Here is a 12,397-nt window from a genome sequence, read left to right as displayed (position 1 = left end):
CCAAGGAGAAGGCTTGTGATGGCAGCCATGCCCACAGGCACCAGCAGCTCTGACCATCTGGCTCCCGGCCCAACAGCGAAGTCCAGCTGAGACCAGCGGGCACATGGTCAGCGGTGTTCCAGGATGGGCCCCGTGTCACCAGTAAATGGCAGTGTCATGATGCAGGCCAGCAGGACTCAGCCTGGCGGATTGCTAGACTCAGCGGGGACACACCGACCCATGAACACTCCCGGCCCTGGATCAGGCAGAGACCCGAACAGGCAGACAACTGCAGAGAGCAGAGTCCACGGCACAGACAAGGAGCACCCGTCCACGGGCAGGGAAGGGGCCCCATCTCAGGGGGCGCCCTTGGGATCCCCCAGCTTAAGCATAAAGAGGCTTCAGGCACAGGGAGTAGGAACAGACTTGGAGCTGCTTTTAAGTCTTGCAGGGCAGGACACGCAGGTGAGTGAAGGCCAGAGGGAATGTACCATAGAAAACAGAGTGTCTGGGGAACAGACGGGCATGGGTGGAGCTGAGCCAAAAGGGGCTGGGAGTCCGGACTCAGAAACCCTGTATGCCTCTCTCCCGGCTCGGCCTCCTAATCTACTTAACCCCCACTCTGCAGCCTGATGCCGCCTGTCCTGCGCATCTACACACTCGGACCGTCCACTCATTCACAGATATTTGCTTAGCACCTGCCTCTGGCCAGGTCGTGTTCCAGGCACAGGACAGCCATGAAGAGACAGGTAATAACCCCAGTCCTTGGGGAGCAGAAGCTCTACCAGAGGCCAGATGCACCACTCCTGTGGCCGAACCCCAGCCTTGCCCTCCTCAGCCACCGGCCGGCCAGCTGGAGCTCCGGGCCCAGATGGAGTTCTGTCTGAGCATCCCCCCTCCTCCAAGAAGGTGCCTCTCTGGACTCGCCGCCCGTCAGCCCCTCCCTCCCCGTGTCCTGTGTCCCTCTCAGCACAGACCACCATCTGAAACGGCCTCCCCGCCACCTGCGTGGCCTCAGTGTACCTGGCGATGTCACGTCCTCGGTGAAGGAAGGTCCCGGCTGCCCTCACGCCCTTTCTGCTGAGTTCCCACCACAGATTCCCGTCACGACAGCCTGGAAGTACTCTCCAGACGGGTGTGGAGCAGGGGCTCGGTGGGGCCCGAGAGGGTGGCCCCCTGGGCCGCTCCAGTCGTCAGGGTAGACAGGAACCTCCCAGCAGTGGTTCGGACCAGCCGGCAGGCCGATCAGCTTCCTTCTTCCTGGGACCACGAGAGGGCAAGGCTCTCATCACTGCTCAGGGTCCTGGCTGCCCAGGATGGGCTGCCAGTTTCACAGTCCTGAACACCCTGTGAGTTATTACTCGATTTACCTGTGTGATCTCAACTCCGTCAGGCAGAACGCTCTGGGCTACACACTTGGAAGAATCTACTGGAGTGGTTTCAGTTCAGTTCAGTCGCTCAGTCGTGTCTGACTATTCGCGACCCCATGGATTGCAGCACACCAGGCCTCCCTGTCCATCACCAACTCCCGGAGTTTACTCAAACCCATGTCCATTGAGTCGGTGATGTCATCCAACCATCTCATCCTCTGTCATCCCCTTCTCCTCCCGCCTTCAGTCTTTCCCATCGTCAGTCAGACATGACTGAGCAACTGAACTGAACTGATGCGAGTGTGAATTAATGCAAGAGGAAGAAATCAAAGTCCTATCCCCTTTGTTTATCACACTGCCTCCTGACTGTGAGCCCTTCCTTCTATGAGCCCCTAGACTCCTCAAGGGGGGCAGGCACAGGTCTTAAGGCATGAGCCTGCTGGGTTCCCCTCTCTGCCGGCTGAGAATTGAAGCCAGCTTTCTATTTCCTCCAGACTCAGTCTCCATGTTCTTTTATTCAGCTTCAGTGGGCAGAGAAGGCCAAGATTGTGGTCAGCAACAATACCACTAACCTGATCATCAGGTTAATCTGGATTAATACCACCACGCATAGCCTACTAATTAGACTCACAAGCCTACTCCTCCTTAATCAATGATAACAGCCTCAATTTCTCATTAGTTTTCTCCCACTCCCTATGGACCCCACTACTGATTTTAACTACATGGTTAAGACCCCTTATACTAACCGTCAACACCACGTATTAAAAGAACCTCTACCAGAAAAATAATATTATCAATGCTAGTCATACTATAATTACTTTAATTATAACATTTACTGCCATAAAATTAATTCTTTTCTATATTCTATTTGGAGCAACACTAGTTTCAACACTCATTATCATTACCCAAAGAGGAAATCAAACAGAACACCTTAATGCAGGTCTCTATTTGTTTTATACCCTAGTAAGTTCTCTCCCCCTCTTAGGAATACTGGACTACATTCAAAATACAGTAGGACCTTTAAATATTCTAATGCTGAGCCCAATCAGTATCCAGTTCTTGATCCAATGGGTTCATATGGTTAGTATGCATAATTGCCTTTATAGTAAAAATACCATTTTATTGCCTCCACCTTTGACTACTTAACGCACATGAAGAGGCCCCTATTGCAGGCTTCAGAGTTCTGGCTATGCTGCCAGCACTACTAACCTTTGGATGCTATGGTATACTATGAAATACAAATTACAATAATTTGAAACCTACTAACAGACTTCATAGGGTATACACGCATTCTATTGTCCTTACAAGGCATAATTATAACCAGCTCAATTTGCTTATGCCAGACAGACCTAAAATCACTCACTGCATACTCTTCTGTCAGCCACATAGCACTTTGCTATCCTTAACCGAACACCTTGAAGTTCTATAGGAGCCACAGCCCTAATACTTGCCCATAGTCTTATATCCTCTGTATTGTTCTACCTGGCAAATTCAAATTACCAGGTCCATTGCCAAACAATAATCCTAGCCTAAAGCCTACAAATGTTCCTCCTACTAACAGCAACCTGATGATTACCAGCAAGTTAAACAAACCTAGCTCTACCCCCAACTATTAACTTGAGTGGAGAGCTATTTGTAGAAATATCCTTCTTGTGATCAAACATTGCAATTATTTTAATAGGAATTCATATAGTAATTGCTGCCCTATACTCTTTATATATACTCATTACAACACAGTGAGGCAAATACACACACCACATAAACAGTATCTCTCCATCTTTTACAGGAGAAAATGCTCTCATATCATTACCCATCCTACCTCTTCTACTCTTATCCTTGAACCCAAAAATCATTCTAGGCCCCTTATACTGTATATAGAGTTTAGAAAAAAACACTTCATTGTGAATCTAGGAAGAGAAGACAATACCTTCTAATTTACCACAGAAGTATATAAGAATTGCTGATTCTGGGCTCCCATGACTAACAGCATGGCTTTTTCAAACTTTTATCCATTGGTGTTAGGAACCACATAATTGGTGCAACTCCAAATAAAAGTAATAAATTAAATTTCCTCTTTCACTCTAGCCTCACTATTTATATCATTGATCATAATAACAAGCACTAACATTTATAAAACCACCACATACCCTCTATATGTAAGATTATCTCATATGCCTTCACCATTAGCTTAGTTCCAACAATAATATTCACGTATACAGGCCAAGAGATAATTATCTCAGACTGGCACTGAATCACACTACAAACCCTTAAGCTATCATTCAGTTCTAAAATAGATTATTTCTCAATAATCTGTGCTGGTGGCCCTATTTGTCATATGATCAACTATAGACTTCTCAATATGATCCATTCACTCGGACCCCAACATTTACTGATTCTTCAAACACTCCTTTTCCTTGTTACAATACTAATTCTTGTTACCACTAATAATCTCTTCCAATGACTTACTGGCTGAGAAGGAGTCGGGATTATGTCCTTCCTGCTCATTGGATGATTGTGTGGATGGCAGATGCAAACACGGCAGCAGTACAGGCAATTTTGTATAACACCTCAGTCGCTCAGCTGTGTCCGACTCTTTGCGACCCCATGGACGGTAGCCCACCAGGCCCCTCAGTCCACGGGATGTTCCAGTCAAGAACACTGGAGTGGGTTGCCATTTCCTTCTCCAGGGCCAAATCACCTCAGCAAGCCCAAAAACTGACTGGAAAGAGGAGGCAGACTCCTGGCTTGCGCTGCATGGATGTGGGGATGCAGGGCACGGGGGCGTGGATGTGAGAAAGCGGGGCCGGGGGGTGTGAACCTGTTTTGTATGACCCTGTTCTGCTGCTGCTGCTGCTAAGTCGCTTCCGTCGTGTCCGACTCTGTGCAACCCCATAGACGGCAGCCCACCAGGCTCCTCCGTCCCTGGGATTCCTCAGGCAACAACACAGGAGTGGGTTGCTATTTCCTTCTCCAGTGCATGAAAGTGAAAAGTGAAAGTGAAGTTACTCCGTCGTGTCTGATTCTTTGCGACCCCATGGACCACAGCCTACCAGGCTCCTCCATTCATGGGATTTTCAAGTCAAGAGTCGTAGAGTGGGTGCCATTGCCTTCTCCAAACCCTATGCTGATACAGGTTTTATTAAAACAACAGCATGATTCTTACTTAACTTCAATGCATGACACTTACAACAAGTTTTTATCCTCAGTTCATTTCAGTTGCTCAGTCGTGTCCAACTTTTTGCGACCCCATGAACCTCAGCAAGCCAGGCCTCCTCGTCCATCACCAACTCCCGGAGTTTACCCAAACTCATGTCCATTGAGTTGGTGATGCCATCCAACCATCTCATCCTTTGCCGTCCTCTTCTCCTCCTGCCCCCAATCCCTCCCAGCAACAGGGTCTTTTCCAGTGAGTCAGCTCTTTGCATCAGGTGGCCAAAGTATTGGAGTTTCAGCTTCAACATCAGTCCTTCCAATGCATACCCAGGGCTGATCTCCTTTAGGACGGACTGATTGGATCTCCTTGCAGTCCAAGGGACTCTTAAAGGTCTTCTCCAACACCACAGTTCTAAAGCATCCATTCTTCGGTGCTCAGCTTTCTTTATAGTCCAATTCTCACGTCCATACATGACTACCGGAAAAACCATAGCTTTGACTAGACGGACCTTTGTTGGTAAAGTCATGTCTCTGCTTTTTAATATGCTCTCTTCGGTGCACATGACTTTCCTTCCAAGGAGCAAGCATCTCTTAATTTCATGGCTGCAATCACCATCTGCAGTGATTTTGGAGCCCTGCTTCTACTGTTTCCCCAACTATTTGCCATGAAGTCATAGGACCAGATACCATGATCTTAGTCTCCTGAATGTTGAGTTTTAAGCCAACTTTTTCCCTCTCCTCTTTCACTTTCATCAAGAGGCTCTTTAGTTCTACTTCAATTCCTGCCATAAGGGTGGTGTCATCTGCATATCTGAGGTTATTGATATTTCTCCCAGTAATCTTGATTCCAGTTTGTACTTCCTCCAGCCCAGCATTTCTCATGATGTACTCTGCATATAAGAAAAATAAGCAGGGTGACAATATACAGCCTTGACATACTTCTTTTCCTACTTGGAACCAGTCTGTTGTTCCATATCCAGTTCTAACAGTTGCTTCCTGACCTGCATACAGGTTTCTCAAGAGGCAGGTCAGGTGGTCTGGTATTCCCATGTCTTTCAGAATGTTTCACAGTTTATTGTGATCCACATAGTCAAAGGCTTTGGTACAGTCAATAAAGCAGAAATAGATGTTTCTTTGGAACCCTCTTGCTCAACTGAATTCAGGTTTACCTATATTAGGTTTAGTATTAGCTGCAACGGGAAAATTTGCCAATTTGGGCTACACCCATAGTTACCCTCAGCAATAGAGGGCCCTAATCCACTCAAGCACAATAGTAGTAGCAGATATGTTCCTACTCATCCACTTATAGCCTCTGACAGAAAGCTATAAATGTACCCCATCAGTTACATTATGCCTAGGGGCTATCACAACATTTATAACAATATGTGCCATTACCCAGAACGATAAAAAAAAAAAAAAAAAAAAATCATTGCTTTCTCCACGTCCAGCCAATGAGGCCTCATGATAGTAACAATTGGCATCAACCAACTCTAACCAGCATTCCTCTTTCTCCAAAAAATGCTCTTGGCTTTTTCAAGGCCATTCTATTTATATAATCCAGATGATTCACAACCTAAATGATGAACACTATATTAAAAAAATAGGAGGTCTGTTTAAAGCTATGCCTTTTACTACAACCGCCCTTTTCATTGGCAGCTTAGCATTGACAGGAATGCCTTTCCTCACTGGATTCTACTCTAAAGACCTAAATATTGAAACTGTGAATATGCCTTATACCAATGCCTGGTCCCCTCCACAAACTGCCACCTCACTCACAGCCGTCTCCAGCATCCTCACTCTCTTCTTCATGCTACTAGGACGTCCTCAATTTTCTACTCTGATTATCATTAACAAGAACACCCCCCTCCTAATCAATAAAATGCCTACTAGTTAGAAGTATTCTTGCTGGCTTTATTATCTCCAACAATATTCCCCCAACAGCAGTTCCACAAATAACCATACCTTACTACCTCAAAAGAACTGCCCTGGCCCTGAATATTCTAGGCTTCATCTTGGCACTCAAAACTAGCAGTAACACAAAACCTTAAGTACAACTATTCAAATGTATTCAAGGATACTTTTCCACTATCATACACTGCCTGACCCCTTATTTAAACTTAACCAGCCAAAAGTCAGTATCACCCTTCTAGACTGAATCTGATGAGGGGGTATTTTGCCAAAAAGGACCTCCCTTATTCAAATAAAAATGTCTATATTAGTATCAGATCTAAAGGGACTAATCACACTGTATTGCCTCTTTCCTTATCATCTTACTCATCAGCATAATTTAAATTTGCACAAGTAATTTCTCTAATAACAATTAATTATGACCAACTAGTAACATGGTTGGTTCCCCTTCTCTACAAGCTCATTTATGGCAGCACTTACTATAGTCCACTTACTATCTCTCCATGAAGCAGGATCAAATAACTCAGTAGGAATTTCATCTGATATAGACAAGATCCCATTTCATCTATATTATACATTGAAAGACATCTTGGGTGCCTTGCTACTAGTTCTGGGGTTAAAAATACTAGTCCTATTTTCACCTGACCTACTAGGAGACCCAGATAGCTACACCCCGGCAAACCTCTCAACACACCTCCACACATCAAGCCAGAATGATACTTTTATTCACATATGCAGTCCTACGATCAAGCCCTAGCAAACTAGGCAGAATTTTAGCCCAAATCTTTTCTATCCTAATCTAAGTATTAATGCCATTACTTCATACATCCAAACAACAAAGCATGACATTCTGACCATTCAGCCAGTGCCTATTCTGAATTCTAGTAGTGAACCTCTTAACACTCGCATGAATTGGAGGGCAACCAGTAGAACATCCCTTTATCATCACTGGTCAACTAGTATCTATTATATGTTTTTCCTTATCCTACTGTCAATGCCAGTAACTAGCATTACCTAAAATAATCTAAAATGAAGCGAAGTCTTTGTAGTATATCCATGCTTCTGGTCTTGTAAACCTGAAAAAGAAAACAATAAAACTCCCTAAGACTCCTTGCACAAGTTTGTGTCAGCAAACAGTATTACTCCTTGATGGTGAACAGTAAATAAAAATAATCTAATGTTAGATTATTAATTGCACTGTTAACCCAACGAGGCATTCACTCAAGCAAAGATGAAAAGAGGAAAAAGAACTCGGCAAACATAAACCCTGCCTGTTTACCAAAAACATCATCTCTAGCATCACTAGTACTAGAGGCACTGTGTGCCCAGTGACAATCGTTAAACAGCTGTGGTACCCTGACTGTGCAAATGTAGCCTAATCATTGGTTCTCTACATAAGGACTTGCATAAATGGCCGCACAAGGCTTTTACTCTTACTTCTCATCAGTGGAACTGACCTTCCCATGAAGTCAGGCGAGAAAACCAATGAGACGAGAATAGCCTATGGGAGTTCAATTAATTAGCCCCTCAAATAAAATTAAACCATTAAGGGATAACAGAACTTTTAATGAGCTAATAATGATTTTGATTGGGGTGACATTGGAGAACAAAAGATCCTCCAAGTGACTGTTAAACCAAGACCTCCCAGTCAAATCAAATTATCACTTATTGATCCAAGAAATTGATTAATGGAACAAGGAATCCTAGGGATAATAGCACAGTCCTATTTTAGAGTTCAAATTAACAACAGTGTTTACAACCTTGATGTTGGATCAGGACACCTGAATGGTGTGACCAGTATGAAAGGTTTGTTTGTTCAACAATTAAAGTTCTACATGATCTGAGTTCAGACCAGAGTCATTCAGGTCGGTTTCCATCTATTATACAATTTTCCCAGTAGGAAAGGACAAGAGAAATAAGGACAACTTCAAATAAATGCCTTAAAATAATGAATAATTTTATCTTAATTGATAAGTAAATATTTCCACCCAAAAACAGGCCTTATTTAAGGTGGCAGAACCTGATAACTGCATAAAACTTGAACCTGTATGATCAGAGATTTAAATCCTATCCTTAACAAACTGTTCATAATATTCTAATAGTTATTATGCCCATCCTCCTAGCTATAGCATTCTTAACATTAGTAGAATGAAAAGTTCTAGGCTATACACAATTCTGAAAAGGCCCAAATGTTGTAGGGCCATACAGCCTACCCAAACTATTGGCGATGCACTCAAACTATTTGTTAAAGAAGCCCTATGACCAGCCACATCCTCAGTTTCTGTACTTATCCTTGAACCTATCTTTGCCTTGAGCCTAGCTTTAACCATATGAATTCCTCTACCCAAACCATCAGTTAAGTCCTTCAGTCATGTCTGACTCTTTGTGACCCCATGGGCTGCAGCACACCAGGCCTCCCTGTCCACCACCAACTCCTGGAGTTTGCTCAAACTCATGTCCATGGAGTCAGTGATGCTGTCTAATCCTCTCATCCTCTGTCGCCCCTTTCTCCTCCCGCCTTCAATCATTCCCAGCATCAGGGTCTTTTCCAATGAGTCACTTCCTCACATCAGGTGGCCAAAGTATTGGAGTTTCAACTTTAGCATCCATCCTTCCAATGAATATTCAGGACTGATTTCCTTTAGGATGGACTGGTTGGATCTCTCTGCTGTCCGAGGGACTCTCAAGAGCCTTCTCTAACACCACAGTTCAAAAACATCAATTCTTCAGCTCTCAGCTTTCTTTACAGTCCAATTCTTACATCCATACATGACTACTCTATAGTCCAACTTGCACACCCATACATACATGAAAAACCATAGTTTTGACTAGACGGACCTTTGTTAGCAAAGTAATGTCTCTGCTTTTTAATATGCCATCTAGGGATTCTTTTTTCTTTTCTTTACTTTCTTTTCTTCCAAGGAGCAAGCGTCTCTGAATTTCATGGCTGCACTCACCATCTACAGTGATTTAGGAGCCCAAAAATGTAAAGTCAGCCACTGTTTCCACTGTTTCCCCATCTACTTGCCATGAAGTGATGGGACCAGATGCCATGATGTTAGTTTTCTGAATGTTGAGTTTAAAGCCAACTTTTTCTCTCTCCTCTTTCACTTTCATCAAGAGGTTCTTTAGTTCTTCTTCACTTTTGGCCATAAGTGTGGTGTCATCTGCATATCTGAGGTTACTGAAATTTCTCCCAGCAATCTCGATTCCAGCTTGTGCTTCATCCAGTCCAGCATTTCTCATGATGTACTCTGCATATAAGTTAAATAAGCAGGGTGATAATATACAGCCTTGACATACTCCTTTTCCTATTTGAAACCAGTCTGTTATTCCATGTCCAGTTATAACTGTCGCTTTCTGACCTGCATACAGATTTATAAGGAGGCAGGTCAGGTGGTCTGGCATTCCCATCTCTTGAAGAATTTGCCACACTTTGTTGTAATCCACACAGTCAAAAGGTTTGGCACAGTCAATAAAGCAGAAGTAAATGTTTTCCTGAAATTCTCTTGCTTTTTCGATGATCCAATGGTGTTGGCAATTTCATCTCTGGTTCCTCTGCCTTCTCTAAATCCAGCTTGAACATCTGTAAGTTCATGGTTCATGCTCTGTTGAAGCCTGACTTGGAGAATTTGGGGCATTACATTGCCAGCATGTGGATGAGTGCAGTTGTACTGTAGTTTGAGCATTCTTTGGCATTGTCTTTCTTTGGGATTGGAATGAAAACTGACCTTTCCAGTCCTGTGGCCACTCCTACGTTTTATAAATTGGCTGGAACATTGAGTGCAGCACTTTCACAGCATCATCTTTTAAGACTTGAAATAGCTCAACTGGAATTTCATCACCTCCACTAGCTTTGTTCATAGTGATGCTTCCTAAGGCCCACTTGATTTCACATTCCAGGATGTCTGGCTCTAGATGAGTGATCACACCATCGTGATTATCTGGGTCGGGAAGATCTTTTTTGTACAGTTCCTCTGTGTATTCTTGCCATCTCTTCTTAATATCTTCTGCTTCTCGTAGGTCCCTACCATTCCTGTCCTTTACTGTGACAATTTTTACATGAAATATTCCCTTGGTATCTCTAATTTTCTTGAAGAGACCTCTAGGCTTTCCCATTCTATTGTTTTCCTCTATTTCTTTGCACTGATCACTGAGAAAGGCTTTCTTATCTCTCCTGGCTCTTCTTTGGAACTCTGCATTCAAATGGGTATCTCTTTCGTTTTCTCCTTTGCCTTTCACTTGTCTTCTTTTCAGAGCTATTTATAAGGCCTCCTCAGACAACCATTTTGCCTTTTTGTATTTCTTTTTCTTGGGGATGGTCTTGATTACTGCCTCCTGTTCAATGTCACAAAGCTCCATCCATAGTTATTCAGGCACTCTGTCTAGCAGATATAATCCCTTGAATCTATTTGTCACTTCTACTATATAGTCATAAGGGTTTTGATTTAGGTCATACCTGAATGGTTTTTCCGATTTTCTTCTATTTAAGTTTGAATTTGGCAATAAGGAGTTCATGGTCTGAGCCACAGTCATCTCCCAGTCTTCTTTTCGCTGACTGTATAGAGTTTCTCCATCTTTGGCTCCAAAGAATATAATCAACCTGATTTCAGTATTGACCATCTGGTGATGTCCATGTGTAGAGTCTTCTCTTGTGTTGTTGGAAGAGGGTGTTTGCTATGATGAATGCATTCTTTTGGCAAAACTCTATTAGCGTTTGCCCTGCTTCAATCTGTACTCCAAGACCAAATTTGCCCGTTACTCCAGGTATTTCTTGATTTCTTACTTTTGCATTCCAGTCCACTTTAATGAAAGGGACACCTTTTTTGGGTGTTAGTTCTTGAAGGTCTTCATAGAACCATTCAATTTCAGCTTCTTCAGCCTTATTGGTCGGGGCATAGACTTGGATTACTGTGAATATTGAATGATTCGCCTTGGAAATGAACAGAGATCATTCTGTCATTGTTGAGATTGCATCCAAGTACTCCATCAGACTCTTTTGTTGACTACCAAGGCTACTCCATTTCTTCTAAGGAATTCTTGCCCAAAAGACATAATAGTCATCTGAATTATATTCACCCATCCTAGTCCATTTTATTTCGCTGATTCCTGAAATATCAATGTTCACTTTTGCCATCTCCTGTTTGACCACTTCTAATTTGCCTTGATTCATGGACCTAACATTCCAGGTTCCTATGCTATATTGCTCCTTACAGCATCGGACTTTACTTCCATCACCAGTCACATCCACAACTGGGGGTTGCTTTTGCTTTGGCTCTGTCTCTTCATTCTTTCTGGAGTTATTTCTCCACTGATCTCTAGAAGCATATTGGGCACCTATCGACTTGAGGAGCTTATCTTTCAGTGTCCTATCTTTTTGCTTTCATACTGCTCATGGGGTTCTCAAAGCAAGAATACTGAAGTGGTTTGCCATTCCCTTCTCCAGTGGCCCATGTTTTGTCAGAAATCTCCACCATGACCCGTTCGTCTTGGCTGGCTCTACACAGCATGGTTCATAATTTCATTGAGTTGGACAAGGCTGTGGTCCTTGTGATCAGATTGGTTAGTTTTCTGTGATTGTGGTTTTCAGTCTGTCTGCCCTCTGATGGAAATCCAAGTTTCTGTTGAAGGCGGAGGCTGTGTTCCCTCTCTGTTTTTTGACCTGAGGCCAAACTATGGTGGAGGTGATGAAGATCACGGCGACCTCCTTCAAAAGATGCCATGCGGGCCCTGCTACAGTCAGGGCCCCCAACCCTGCAGCAGGCCGCCACCAACCCACGCCTCCAGCAGAGACTCCTGGACACTCACGGGCACATCTTGGTCAGTCTCCTGTGGGTCACTGCTCCTTTCTCCTGGGTCCTGGTGTGCACTAGGTTCTGTTGTGCCCTCCAAGAGTCTGTTTCCCCAGTCCTCTGGACGTTCTGGCGGCTATGTGGTGGGTTAACGGTGAACTTCTCCCAGAGGGCTTATGCCATATCCAGGTCTAC

The 12,397-nt window shown here is 43.8% G+C and overlaps 1 pseudogene; it reads left to right on the top strand.

The window, feature by feature from the left end:
- The first annotated feature begins 219 nt into the window (after positions 1 to 219).
- Positions 220 to 12,397, top strand: part of LOC133062932 (histone-lysine N-methyltransferase PRDM9-like) — a 66,412-nt pseudogene continuing 54,234 nt past the window's right edge.

Source organism: Dama dama, chromosome 9 (genome assembly GCF_033118175.1).
Source record: "Dama dama isolate Ldn47 chromosome 9, ASM3311817v1, whole genome shotgun sequence".
NCBI lineage: Eukaryota > Metazoa > Chordata > Mammalia > Artiodactyla > Cervidae > Dama > Dama dama.
This window is presented reverse-complemented; position numbering and strand designations above follow the sequence as displayed.